The sequence below is a fragment of the Rattus norvegicus genome, chromosome 1 (genome assembly GCF_036323735.1).
Source record: "Rattus norvegicus strain BN/NHsdMcwi chromosome 1, GRCr8, whole genome shotgun sequence".
In the NCBI taxonomy this organism is placed as follows: Eukaryota; Metazoa; Chordata; class Mammalia; order Rodentia; family Muridae; genus Rattus; species Rattus norvegicus.
In genome coordinates, this window is record NC_086019.1 from 186,175,346 (window position 1) to 186,187,242 (window position 11,897).

The following is an 11,897-nucleotide window of genomic DNA, read 5'->3' on the forward strand; positions in this document are numbered from 1 at the left end:
TAAATGAGAACAAAGAAGCAATGACAGCAGGCATTACAGAGTGGAAGGCTGTTCTGCATGGCCATGATCACTCGGAAAATAAAGTACTTTTATGTTTCATGGGTATCTTGCCTGTATGAGTATCAGTGGCAGAAGGATCAGGAGTTCGAGGTTGCATATCAAGTTCAAAGCTAGCCTGGGCTACGAGAGCTTCTGTTTCAAAAATAAAACTAACAAAAGATGCCGCTGGTCACCTCTCTGCTCTTATTCCAGGGTGTGGAAATGTCAACTCTGTTACCTCCTAAACCCCAAACACTGCTGCTCCAGTCCTTCTGCTCCAGACTACTGGACACCACACCCTTCAAACTCCTTCGCCTCCTACCTGCAGCTACAATCCCATGCATCTTCACCTTCCTTCCTCAAGTTTCAGGGGACAGATCGTTTCACTTACAGCCCCCAAGATAATAACTTCATGTTCTTCATATATATAATGAAAATTGCTGTTACTCACTGAGCCATCTCTTTGCGCTATGTGAACCCAGAGAAAGCCTGGGGCGAGCCAGATGGGACTGAATTCCTTCCACTTGACACAAAGGGAGCTTAAAATAAAAGTTAAGCTTGTACCCAGTCTATGCATTTGTATGAAGTTATAAAGACATGAGTTTAAGGGGGGCTCTCAGTGGTACTTGTAGAGCATGTATGAGGTGCTGGCCTGGCACCATCCCAGCACTGCAACAAACAAACAAATGATAGCAAATGTCATGCCCCTCCCTGCACCAGAGTATGTGTCCTAAAGTGATGTGCGGCTGTGCTCCTGACCAAATGAAGGGGCTGTTTGCTGACACAGTTAATGTCCAGTATTATGGTTTGGAGGTCTGTTAACCCAGAGGTTCATGTTTTGGAGACTTAGTGCCCAGGATGATGGTTTGGGAGTGATGAGCCTTTAAGAGGTTGGGCCAAGTGGAAAGTTTTTAGGTCATTTGGGAGAGTGGAGCAGGAAGGGATTGTGGGACCCCAGTATCTGGCTTTTGTGTTTTGGGGTGTGATCCTTTCTCTTGTCTACACCCCACCATTTACTGTACATTCCAGATAGAGCCTCAGATTGTGTGGCCTCCAATACTGTGAGTTAAGCAAACACCCTCTCTTTAAACAATTTATCATCATATTTACTTGTTTACTTGTATGTGTCTGGTTCTATGTGCTGTAGCACATGTTTGGAGATCAGAGGACAATTTGTAGGAGTTGTTTCTCTCCTTTCGCCATGTAGGTCCTGAGGACTGAACTTAGGTCATTGGGCCTTCTGCCATGTTACTGGCCCTACTCCTGTTTTTCTTTTTGTTTGTTTAGTTTTTCGTTTTTTGTTTTGTGTTTTTGTCCAGCCAGCCTTAAGTATTTTGGGTAGTAACAACAGCAGTGGAAATAGAGAAATACATTGTCCTAGTTTGGTTTCTATTGCTGTGGGAAACAGCATGGCTAAGAGCAGTTTGGGGAAGAAAGAGCTTATTTGGTCTTTCAGGTTGTAGTTCATCAAGGGAAGCTTGGGCAGGAAGCTGGAGGCAGGACCGGAAGCAGAGGCCTTGGAGAAATGATGCTCACCGATTTGCTTTCTTACACGATTCAGAATCGTCAACCCAGAGGTGGCACTGCCCAATGTGCTGGGCCTACAGGCCAGTCGGATGGAGACAGTTCCTCAGGTGGAGCTCCCGCTCCCCAGGCAGTTCTGGTTGGTGTCAAGTTGATAAAAGCGAACCAGCACATTCACTCGGGCTTCCACACCCCATCTCTTCTGCACTCACACCCTCCAGAGCGCCTTTGGTCACAAACTATGAGTCTTCTTTTTTACCTCCTGCATATAAAAAGTCATTGCTGAAAAAGTATCCTACGTCCTCCTCGTCACAGACCTATATACGTAATAAGTTAAATAACCTACAGGGGAACTTTTATTGTCCTCAATTTACAGACGAACAAACTGTGTTTCAGAGACATTAAGTAATTTACCAACCTAATCAAAGCTGGTCGTTAGTGGGGTGACTAGAAATCAAACCAAGCTCAGCGATCTTGCCTCACGGGAGGCCTCTAGTGGCAACATGTCAAACTGCAGGCTTATCCTTCCTTTTGAAAGTAGCATAGCGAGGCAGAGGGAGGCTGTGGGATTATGCTGTAATTTTTTTATGCGGATGCCTGGGAGCTTTTTCTGTTTAAATTTCAGTGGTACAGTAGATCCTGTGCCTGGAGCCAACTGCCACATTTTCAGACATTTTATGAGTGATTTTACGAGAGATTGGTAATTGCACATGCCTAGAGCCCCAGCCTTTGAGCTCCAGTTCAGGCATTGGAGTTGGAGGCCAGCCTGGGTTCCTGAACAAGAGCTTGCCTCAGGAAAAAAAAAGCAAACAAATAAACAAAATTAAAAAATATTGATGACTGGTCATTTGTGGTGGCATATGCCTTTAATCCCAGCACTCAGGAGGCAGAGGCAGGCAGATCTCTGAGTTCGAGGCCAGCCTGGTCTACAAAGCAAGTTCTAAGACAGCCAGGTCTATGCAGAGAAACTCTGTCTAATAATAACAACAATAGGAATGCTGATGACAATGAATAGTAGTAGTAGTAGTAGTAGTAGTAGTAGTAGTAGGAGTAGGAGTAGTGGTAATAATAATAATAATAATAATAATAATAATAATAATAATAATACAAAGTACCTGACCTGTGCCAAAACTGAGTTCCAGAGATAGAGTGTGCACATTATTTGGAAGCAAAACTATAGAGCCACGGCTGGAAACAGCATACCCCATTTCAAACCCCTTCTCTCATCTTTTTTTGAAACAAGGTCAGGCTCCCTCAGCCCCCTAAGTTCTGGGTTAACTGTGAGCTATCATATTCTTAAGTTCTCAGTGAGAAGATCCGGGTCATGTTTTACCCCCCCACCCTACCCCTTTTTGGTCTCCCTGTAGGACTAAGTAGCTTTGCTATGAGTTTTTTTATATGGGAACAGGAAATGATGGTAGAATATTGTTATAAGGAGTTAGCTTATTTGTGGTAATTATGGACTTCTTGTTACTTAGGCTCTGGGGTTGTCCTGGGCTCGTTGTAGACTGGGTGCCCATTTTTGACAGGCTCCATCATAAAGCAGCCTTTGGCACAGGTGAGTTCTTAGCCTTGTGTCATAGTGTATCCTAAACAGAATGAATGAGCTGACTCCTAAGTGTGTGGTCAGGGCAGCCAACAGTCAGGGTCTGAAAGTCTGCCTGTGAGTGTTGTGGGCCCAGTGATTCAGGGCTCTTTGGACTTCAGCAAGAGTGCTTACAGCAAGCTTTCCTTGCTAAGCTGACTGACGAGAGGCTGCACTTTAAGTTCTGGGTTACCAGGAAGAAGGCTGGCGGTGGTCTGTCGTGTTCCAGGAAACCACTTTCTATCAGTATAGTCTTGGGCAAGGCCTTTGGCATGCCCAGGATTCAAGTTCACAGTTTGGTCTACAGGTTCACTTTTTAAAAAAAGATCTATCTATCTATCTATCTATCTATCTATCTATCTATCTATCTATCTATCTATCATCTATCTATCTATCATCTATCTATCTATCATCTATCTATCTATCTATCTATCTATCTATCTATCTATCTATCATAAGTGCACCGTAGTTGTCTTCAGACACACCAGAAGAGGGCATCAGATCCCATTACAGATGGTTGTGAGTCACCATGTGGTTTCTGGGATTTGAACTCAGGACCTCTGGATGAGCAGACAGTGCTCTTAACCGCTGAGCCATCTCTCCAGCCCCAGGCTCACTTTATTTGTATGTATATGAAAATTTTGCCTTCACAGAGGGCATCCTTGGCACTGGAGAGCTTATAGATGGTCGTGAGTCAACAGCAAGTCCCCTAACAGCCAAGACATCTCCCTGGCCCCTCATGTTGTTTTGTTTGGTTTCGTTTTTTTGAGGCAGGGTTTCTTCTTGTAATAGCCCTGACTGTCCTAGATTTGCTTTGTAAACAAGGCTGGCCTTGAACTCACAGAGATCCACCTGTCTCTGCCTCCCGAGTGCTGGGATTAAAAGCTTCTGCCACCACACACCACTTTACAGCTCCAAATGGTTCCCATTTTGTCTCCCTCAAATCTGGTTTGCTAGAAAGGTCGAGGGCTACCCTTGGCTCACACGGTCTCTCCTTCTCTTTCTTTCATTCACAACCCCTCTGCAGAGGGATTCTAAGTAGTTCCTTAGGGAAAGAATCTTTTGCTCTGGGATTCATCTTATCTGATCTTTACAACTGTGTGTACTCTGAAGGTCAAGGGTGTAACATCCTTTCCTTACAGCAGGGGGCAGTAGAGTGTAGCAGATAAATGGCTGTGGCTGTAACTGGGTTTGAAACTTGATTACAGCCCTTAATGTCTACGTGAATACAGGCCTTTTTTCAGACAGAAAATTTTAAACTACATATCCTCCATGCATATATACCTATTTTTAAATTTATACATGATTTCTGTCCTAATATATATGTATATAGTATAGAATGTAGTGGAACGAAATTAAAGTAAAAATCGATGAAATTCTCCTTTACATATGTTGTTGACAATCAATTGTACATGTTATAAATGCACAACCTAGACTGGAGATATGACTCAGTGGTTAAGAGCACTTGCCTAGGTTTGGTTCCTAGGCCCTGCACGGTGGCTCTCAACCTCTTGTAACCTCAGTGACTGGGTTTCCAGCATCCTTTTCTGGTCTCCGAGAAGGGCTCCTGCACACAGATGATATACATATATTTATGCAGGCTCACACAGATACACACTAAAAACTCAATCTTAAAAACAGACTTATTTATTTAAATTTAATTTATTGCCTTAGTTATTTTTCTATTGCTGTGGCCAAACTCCATGACCAGGGCAACTCATGAAGGAAAAGAAGGAAAGCATTTGATTGACTGGGCTTATGGTTTCAGGCGGTTAGAGTCCACCATGGCAGAGGAAGGGCATGGTGGGAAGAACAGGTGAAAGCTCTCTTCTGTGAGTGGGGAGAGAGAACACACTGGGAATGGCTGGAGTCTTTTGAAACCTGAAAGCTCTCCCCTCAGTGAGGCATGTCTTCCAACAAGGCCACGCTTCCCAATTTTTCTCAGTTTCACCAACTGAGGACCCAGTATTCAAATATAGGAGCCTCTGGGGGAGCCATTCTCATTCAAACCACCCCATTTAGGTTTGTGTGCCTAAATGAGTTTTATATATTTGCAGGTACCCACAGAGGCCAGAGCACATCAGATTCCCTGAAACTGATTACAAGTGGTTATGAGCCGACTGTTGTGGGTGTTGGGAACGGAACCCAGGCCCTCTGGTAGAGCAGTGAGCACGCTTTACCACTGAGCTGGCTCTCCAGCCCCCTAAAATCAAATCTAAAACAAACAACTCCCCCAAAAACACACACGCACAGACAGAGACACACAGAGACACAGAGACAGAGAGACACAGAGACAGTGAGACAGAGACAGAGAGACAGAGACAGTGAGACAGAGAGATACAGAGAGAGACAGAGACACAGAGACAGTGAGACAGAGACAGAGAGACAGAGAGATATAGAGACAGTGAGACAGAGACAGAGAGATTCAGAGAGAGAGAGACAGACACAGAGACACAGAGACAGTGAGGCAGAGACAGAGACAGAGAGAGAGAGCGAGCCTGGTATGTTTTGGCATCATGAACACGCTATGCCGCTAAGATCCATCAGACACAAAGGTTTTTCACTGCAATCTGCCCCCTCACACGCCCCTAAACAGTCACTGACTGGTCAGAGAGTCTGTTTCCTGTCCCTGTGGCTTAATTTGCATTTCTTAGAGGTGGATTTTTGTGTACATGCAGGTTTTTTGTTTGTTAGTTTGTTTTTACATTTATTTATTTGGCGAGTGTGTACCTGCTAACTTGCACTTGTGTTGGTCAGAGGACAACTTTCAGGAGGAGCTGGCTCTCTCCTGTCACTTTGTGGGCTGTGGTGGTAACTCACATTCTCAGATGCTCATGCCTGGCAGTGAGCATCCTTCCCTGCTAAGCTGTCTCACTGATGCCAAAGTTCATGGATTATATGTAGTATAACTATTTAAAATGTTTTGTTGTATTTATGCCTTTACTTTTGCGTGTTTGGGAGCGTGTGGATGTGGATATGTGACATGCACATGCCACAGCATGCACATGGAGGTCAGAGGACATCTGAGTTGTTTCCCTCCACTGTGTGCGTTTGGGCGACTGAACTCAAGCCATCGGGCTTAGCAGCAAGCTCCCTTTTACCTGCTCAGCCATCTCGCTGGCCCCAGAACAGGTTCTTTTTTGTTGTTGGTCTGTCTTCTTTTTACTCAACATAACTAATTTGAGTTTCAATATATTTACATATGAAATTGAGGGTGAGGGACTAGAGAGATACCTCAGTGGTTAAGAGCACTGACTGCTCTTCTAGAGGTCCTGAGTTTAATTCCCAGCAACCACATGGTGGCTCACAACCATCTGTAACGGGATCTGATGCCCTCTTCTGGTGTGCCTGAAGACAGCTACATACATAAAATAAATACATAAAATAAATAAATATTTTAAAAAATGAAATTGAGTGTGAAACACTGGTGAAATTACTTTTAAATAACATTTTGTTTATAATAGTATGAAACTATCTTTGTTTTTTAATTTTGTTTTTAATAGAATTTAAATTAAAAATTATTCTTTTTTTATATGTGGGTGCATGTGTGCATATTTTTACGTGGGTGAGTGCACTTGTGTGTGTGGATACATGTGTATGGAGGTCAGAGGACACTCTTGAATGCCATTTCTCAGGCACCCTTTTGCTTTTGTTTAAAACAGGGTTTCCTGTTGTGCGTGGTAGCCCACAACTGTAATCTGGCACTTGGGAGACACAGGCAGGTGAATCTGTGAATTTGAGGTTGGTCTGGCCTGTACAACAAATCCCAGGTTAAACAGACCTATATCATGAAACTCTGTCTTGATAAATTAAAAAAAAATAATAATGGGGGAGGGGGAAGCCAGGACTAACTAGACTAAATTAGCTGGTGGGTAAGCTCCCAGGGGCCTGCCTGTTCCTGCCTCCCATGTCACTTTGAGACACAGGCACATTCCACTGTGCCCAATTTTTGTTTTTGTTTTTGTTTTTCAAGATTTATTTCATTTACATGAGTACACTGTTGCTGTCTTCAGACACACCAGAAGGGGGCATCAGATCCCATTACAGATGGTTGTGAGCCACCATGTGGTTGCTGGGAATTGAACTCAGGACCTCTGGAAGGGCAGTCAGTGCTCTTAACCACTGAGCCATCTCTCCAGCCCTTGTGTTTCCATGCTTTTGTTCTTATGTGGATCCAGATACTCACAATGCTTTGCTGACTCAGCATCTCCTCTGCTGTTATTCATTTTTTTAAAGACAGGGACCTGGATGTGACATGAGTTCTCAGTGCTCTCTTTCTCTGCCTCCTGAGTGCTGGAATTCCAGGCACACACCACCATGCCCAGCTTAGAGTTTGTAATGTGTTCAGACTCGGCCATACAGAAAGTATGAAAGGCTGCCCTACATCTATCTAAGTTATACTGTCCCTTCCCATTGTCCAGGTCCCCACTTTGTCAGGCATGTCTTTCATATCCAGTCCTGCATGCATGAAACATAGGTGTTTTTGTGCACTCTCTCAGTGTTTAAGGAAAACATAGACCCACAAGAATATACACACTGGCCTTTAGGTAGCTTTTCTCGTTTGGTATATCTTAGAGGTGTTTCCATAAAAATCTGTAGAAAGCACTTTTTTCCCCCAGCTTTATCATATTTCATTAATCTAATGGACATTTGGGTGGTTTCCAAGATTTTGCTGGAAAGGACAATGCTACATCAGGCCTCGCACAGTGATATATTACAAGTGGGTAAGGGTTTCCTTAGGGCAAATTCTTAGAATTCACAGTGCAGGATCCAGGAGGGCACACATCTGTCATTTCGTGCCCCAGTGATTGGACAAAACTTAGACAGAGTCACCTACTCACGCTGGATGGGACAGGATAGTCTGTTTCCCCAGGGTCTCAACAGCAGTGTTTATCCAACATTTGGAGTCCTCCCATTTTTGAAAATGAAGAAATCGTCTTGGTGTAGCTTTAATTTGCATTTCCTGTAATAAGATGGACGTCGAACTGTGTGCTTTGTTTTTAAGTGTTTCCTAGGGCTTGTGAGATAGATCAAGCAAAGGAGCTTCCAAGGGGGCTGATGACCCAATTTAATCTCTGTGCTCCACATGGTGCAAGGAGAAAACCAACCTGAACTAACCAACACGTACACATGTGTCACACAAGCACACATACATGCACACGCGACTGTAAAAAAGGTATTCTTAAAAATGCCTTGCTAAGTCAGGAAGTAATGGTGCATGTCTTAATCCCAGCACTTGGGAGGCAGAGGCACATGGAGCTCTATGAGTTCAAGGCCAGCCTGGTTCACAGAGCCAGTTCTAGGATAGCCAGTGGTACACAGAGAAATCTTGTCTGGAAAAAAAAGTCTTGCTAATAGTGATAACTTCATAAATTATCTGCATTCTCAAGGTGTGAAAAGTGCCAAAGTTTACAGATGACATTTTATTCTTTCCTTCCTTCCTTCCTCTCTCTCTCCCTCTCTCCTCCCTCCCTCCTTCCTTTTCTTTCTTCTTTTCTTCCTTCCTTCCTTGTTGATATGGGGTTTTTCTGTGTAACCCTTGCTGTCCTGGAACTCACCCTGTAGACCAGGCTGGCCTCGAACTCAGGGACCCACCTGCCTCTGCTCTGAGTGCTGGGATTTAAGGCTGTGCTTCCATCAGTCAGCTGCAGATGTATTTTTCTAGGCCTTTCCATCTGGAGGACTCCAAGTGTAGGATACACACTGTTGGTGAGACCCCGGGGGTAGGTGGGCTGACGACTGTCTCACTTTTGTGGGGTCACAGGGGCATAAAATGACAGATACGTGCTGTGAATGGAGAAGGCATCACTGTCAAGATCCTGTCTCCTGGAGTTACACAGTTTACCACCCACAATCATGGATCCACATTAGAGTCTCTCTAGTCTGCTCAGGTGTATTGTGTGGCTCTGGGCGGCTCTGATGTCACTTAGCTGTTTCAATTACACCATGAATTAGGAACCTGATTTCCCATGTGAGTGCAGCCCATTGTTCTGGGAAGAGGGTCATTTCCCTTGGAAAATTTAAGATTTGTTGGAATACCCACTTTATTATCTATTGTCTGGAGCTGCAAGGGCAGAGGTCGGTAAACACAGGATGTGAAGGTTGTAAAGCTGGGGGTGTTTACCAAGAAAGCTGACAACTCCTGACTTCCAAACTCACAGTGGTCCTTGCTGCAAAAGAACTTTCCTTTCTCCCCTTCTCTCCCTCCCTTTCCTTAGTTTTCTTTTCCCTTCCCCTTTCTTTCTTCTTTCTTTTTCCTCTTCTCTCCCCCTTTCCCTTCTCTCCCTTCTCCCCTCCCCTTCCCTCATCTTCTCTCCCCTCCCTTCTCTCCTTTCTTTTTGACAGATTCTCATTATAGTTCAGGTGGGTTTTTTTTAAAAAAATAATCAAGTTTCATTTGTACACACACACACACACACACACACACACACACACACACACACACACACTTTGAATAACGGACATTAGTTTGTGTTACAGGTAGAGACACTGACTATTTGACTATTTTTGGGACAGGCTACTGAGTGGGCCCCCGTCCCTGCAGACAAAGCAAACGCCCACCGTGAAAACTGTGCTGTTGCTTCAATCTCCAGGCTCGTAACTAGGCCACCTTGTTTCTTTTCATCAGGACCGAGAGAACCGGAGAACGGTCTTAAAGTTTAGTTCTAGGCTGAGTACTGTGGTTGGCCAAATGCCCCTCAAACTCACTGCCTACCCCTGCTCCCTGAGTGCCAGGATTTAAAGGTATACACCACCAGTGCCAGGCTGTTTTTTCCATTTTTGAGACAGGATCTCATTGTATGGCTCAGGCTGACCTCCAGCTTCCCGACTGTTGGATCATCAGGTATGTACCACAATACCTGTCTTGGAAGCATGTTTCTGGCCCTCCCCTATATACAGCCCTTCCCTAGACACTCTCTCATCCCCTGGCAGGCCAAATCTGCCCCCTTCACTCTCCCAGCATTCTCTTCACGTCTGTGTTATAACTGTGTAACAGGCTGGTGCTCTAGTCCAGGAATGTGAGCATGGAGACACGACTTGGGACAATGTGGGTGCTGGATCTGAAGGTGGAAGGAGAGGCAAGAGGCTAAGGCATGTGGGAACCTCTAGAAGGAAAGAAGGAAACAGTTTCTCCTCTAGAGCCAGAAGGAACTCAGCCTTCCAGATCCTTGACTCCAGCCCTGTTAGCCCCCACACTAGGTGATGAATTGTACTGTGAAGAACAGCCATTAATTCTGAGGTGACTGTCTTTTTAATAAATGATTTTTAAAAAATTTATGTATGTGCTATGCATGTCTATGTGTGTGATCGCCTCATGTGTGCAGGTACCTCTGGAGGTCGGATGAGGGCGTTGATCTCCTGTAGCTGGAGTTACAGGTGGATGTGAGCCACCGATGTGGGCTCTGGAAACCAGACTCCAGGCCTCTGCAGGAGTAGCACATGATTTTAACCTCTGAGCCATTCTCCAACCCCCGGGTCTGTGAGGACTTGTTAAGGAGAACATGGGAGATGAACGCCCTCTGCAAAGTGATTACTTGTGTATTTCATTTCTCCTTTTCCTCAGACCATCCGTTACTTCCTGTTTCACTCTGACTAAAAATGGAAGCCCTCAGAAGGGCTTCCAAGCTTGTTTCCTCTCGGGGACTCTCTGATCTGATCTCATCCCAGAACCTTCCTCATCCATTCCTTTCAATGTCTCCTAAATTTCTATTATTCCTTATAGACAGCCCGGGGAGGTCTTTGCACGCACATGTCAGAGCCTTTGCACACGGTATTTGTTTTCCACCTAAAATGGTGACTGCATATTTAGATTCCTCAGTCTTTGCTCACGAGTTGCCTAGCTGAAGCCTGTCCTAACTTCTCTGTGAAAACTGCACATCTTCCCCAGCCTTTCCATCCGCTTTATTGTTCCTCCTTCACACTGCTATACAATCTAGCATCCTGTATAAGTGTGTGTGTGTGTGTGTGTGTGTGTGTGTGTGTGTACCCTCATCAGAATATAAGCATCATAAAGGGGAGATGCTATGTGTTTGTTAATTGCTGTATTCCCAGCTTCTAACACAGGGTTTGGTATATGGTAGATGCTCAGTAAATCTTGGTCAGATGAATGAATGAATGAATGAATGAATGAATGGACAAATTTAATATCCAGCTCTTCCTCGTGACTCTGGGCTCTGAGGCTGTGTTTGCTTTGCTTTTTCTTTAACCACACTGTTCATAGATGCCTGCTCAGTCTTTGGCTATCCAGCAAATCGGTGTGAGGAACTGAGTTGGGGCACTGACATTGGGGCACTGTCCACCAGAGGACAGTATGTAACTGGCACTCACTGCCCTGCCCTCCAAGTCTTCTCGCGCGCGTGCGCGAGTGTGTGGGTGTATGCGCGTGCGCGCACTCGTGCGAGCGCACATGTGTCTCCCCATTTAGTCCCTCCCTTCCCTGTCTTTCCTTCTCTAACTATAGAAGGTGACGCTATGTTGGATCTTAGACTTTTTGTCAATTGTCACTGTATCTGGACTCTTTTTAATTGAGTCCTTAGTGTTTAGTATTTTTTAAATTTTTTCCCATAGGAATGCTTACATGTATGTATATGTCTGCTACATTTGTTCATATGCATGTGGTATGACAATGCATGTGGGAGCCTAGAGGCTGTCTTACTCAATTGCTTTCTCTTATTGTGTGAGGCAGGATTTCTCCCGGAATGTGTAGCTTACCAATTCAGTGAGGCTGGCCCACCAGCTAGCTCTAGGG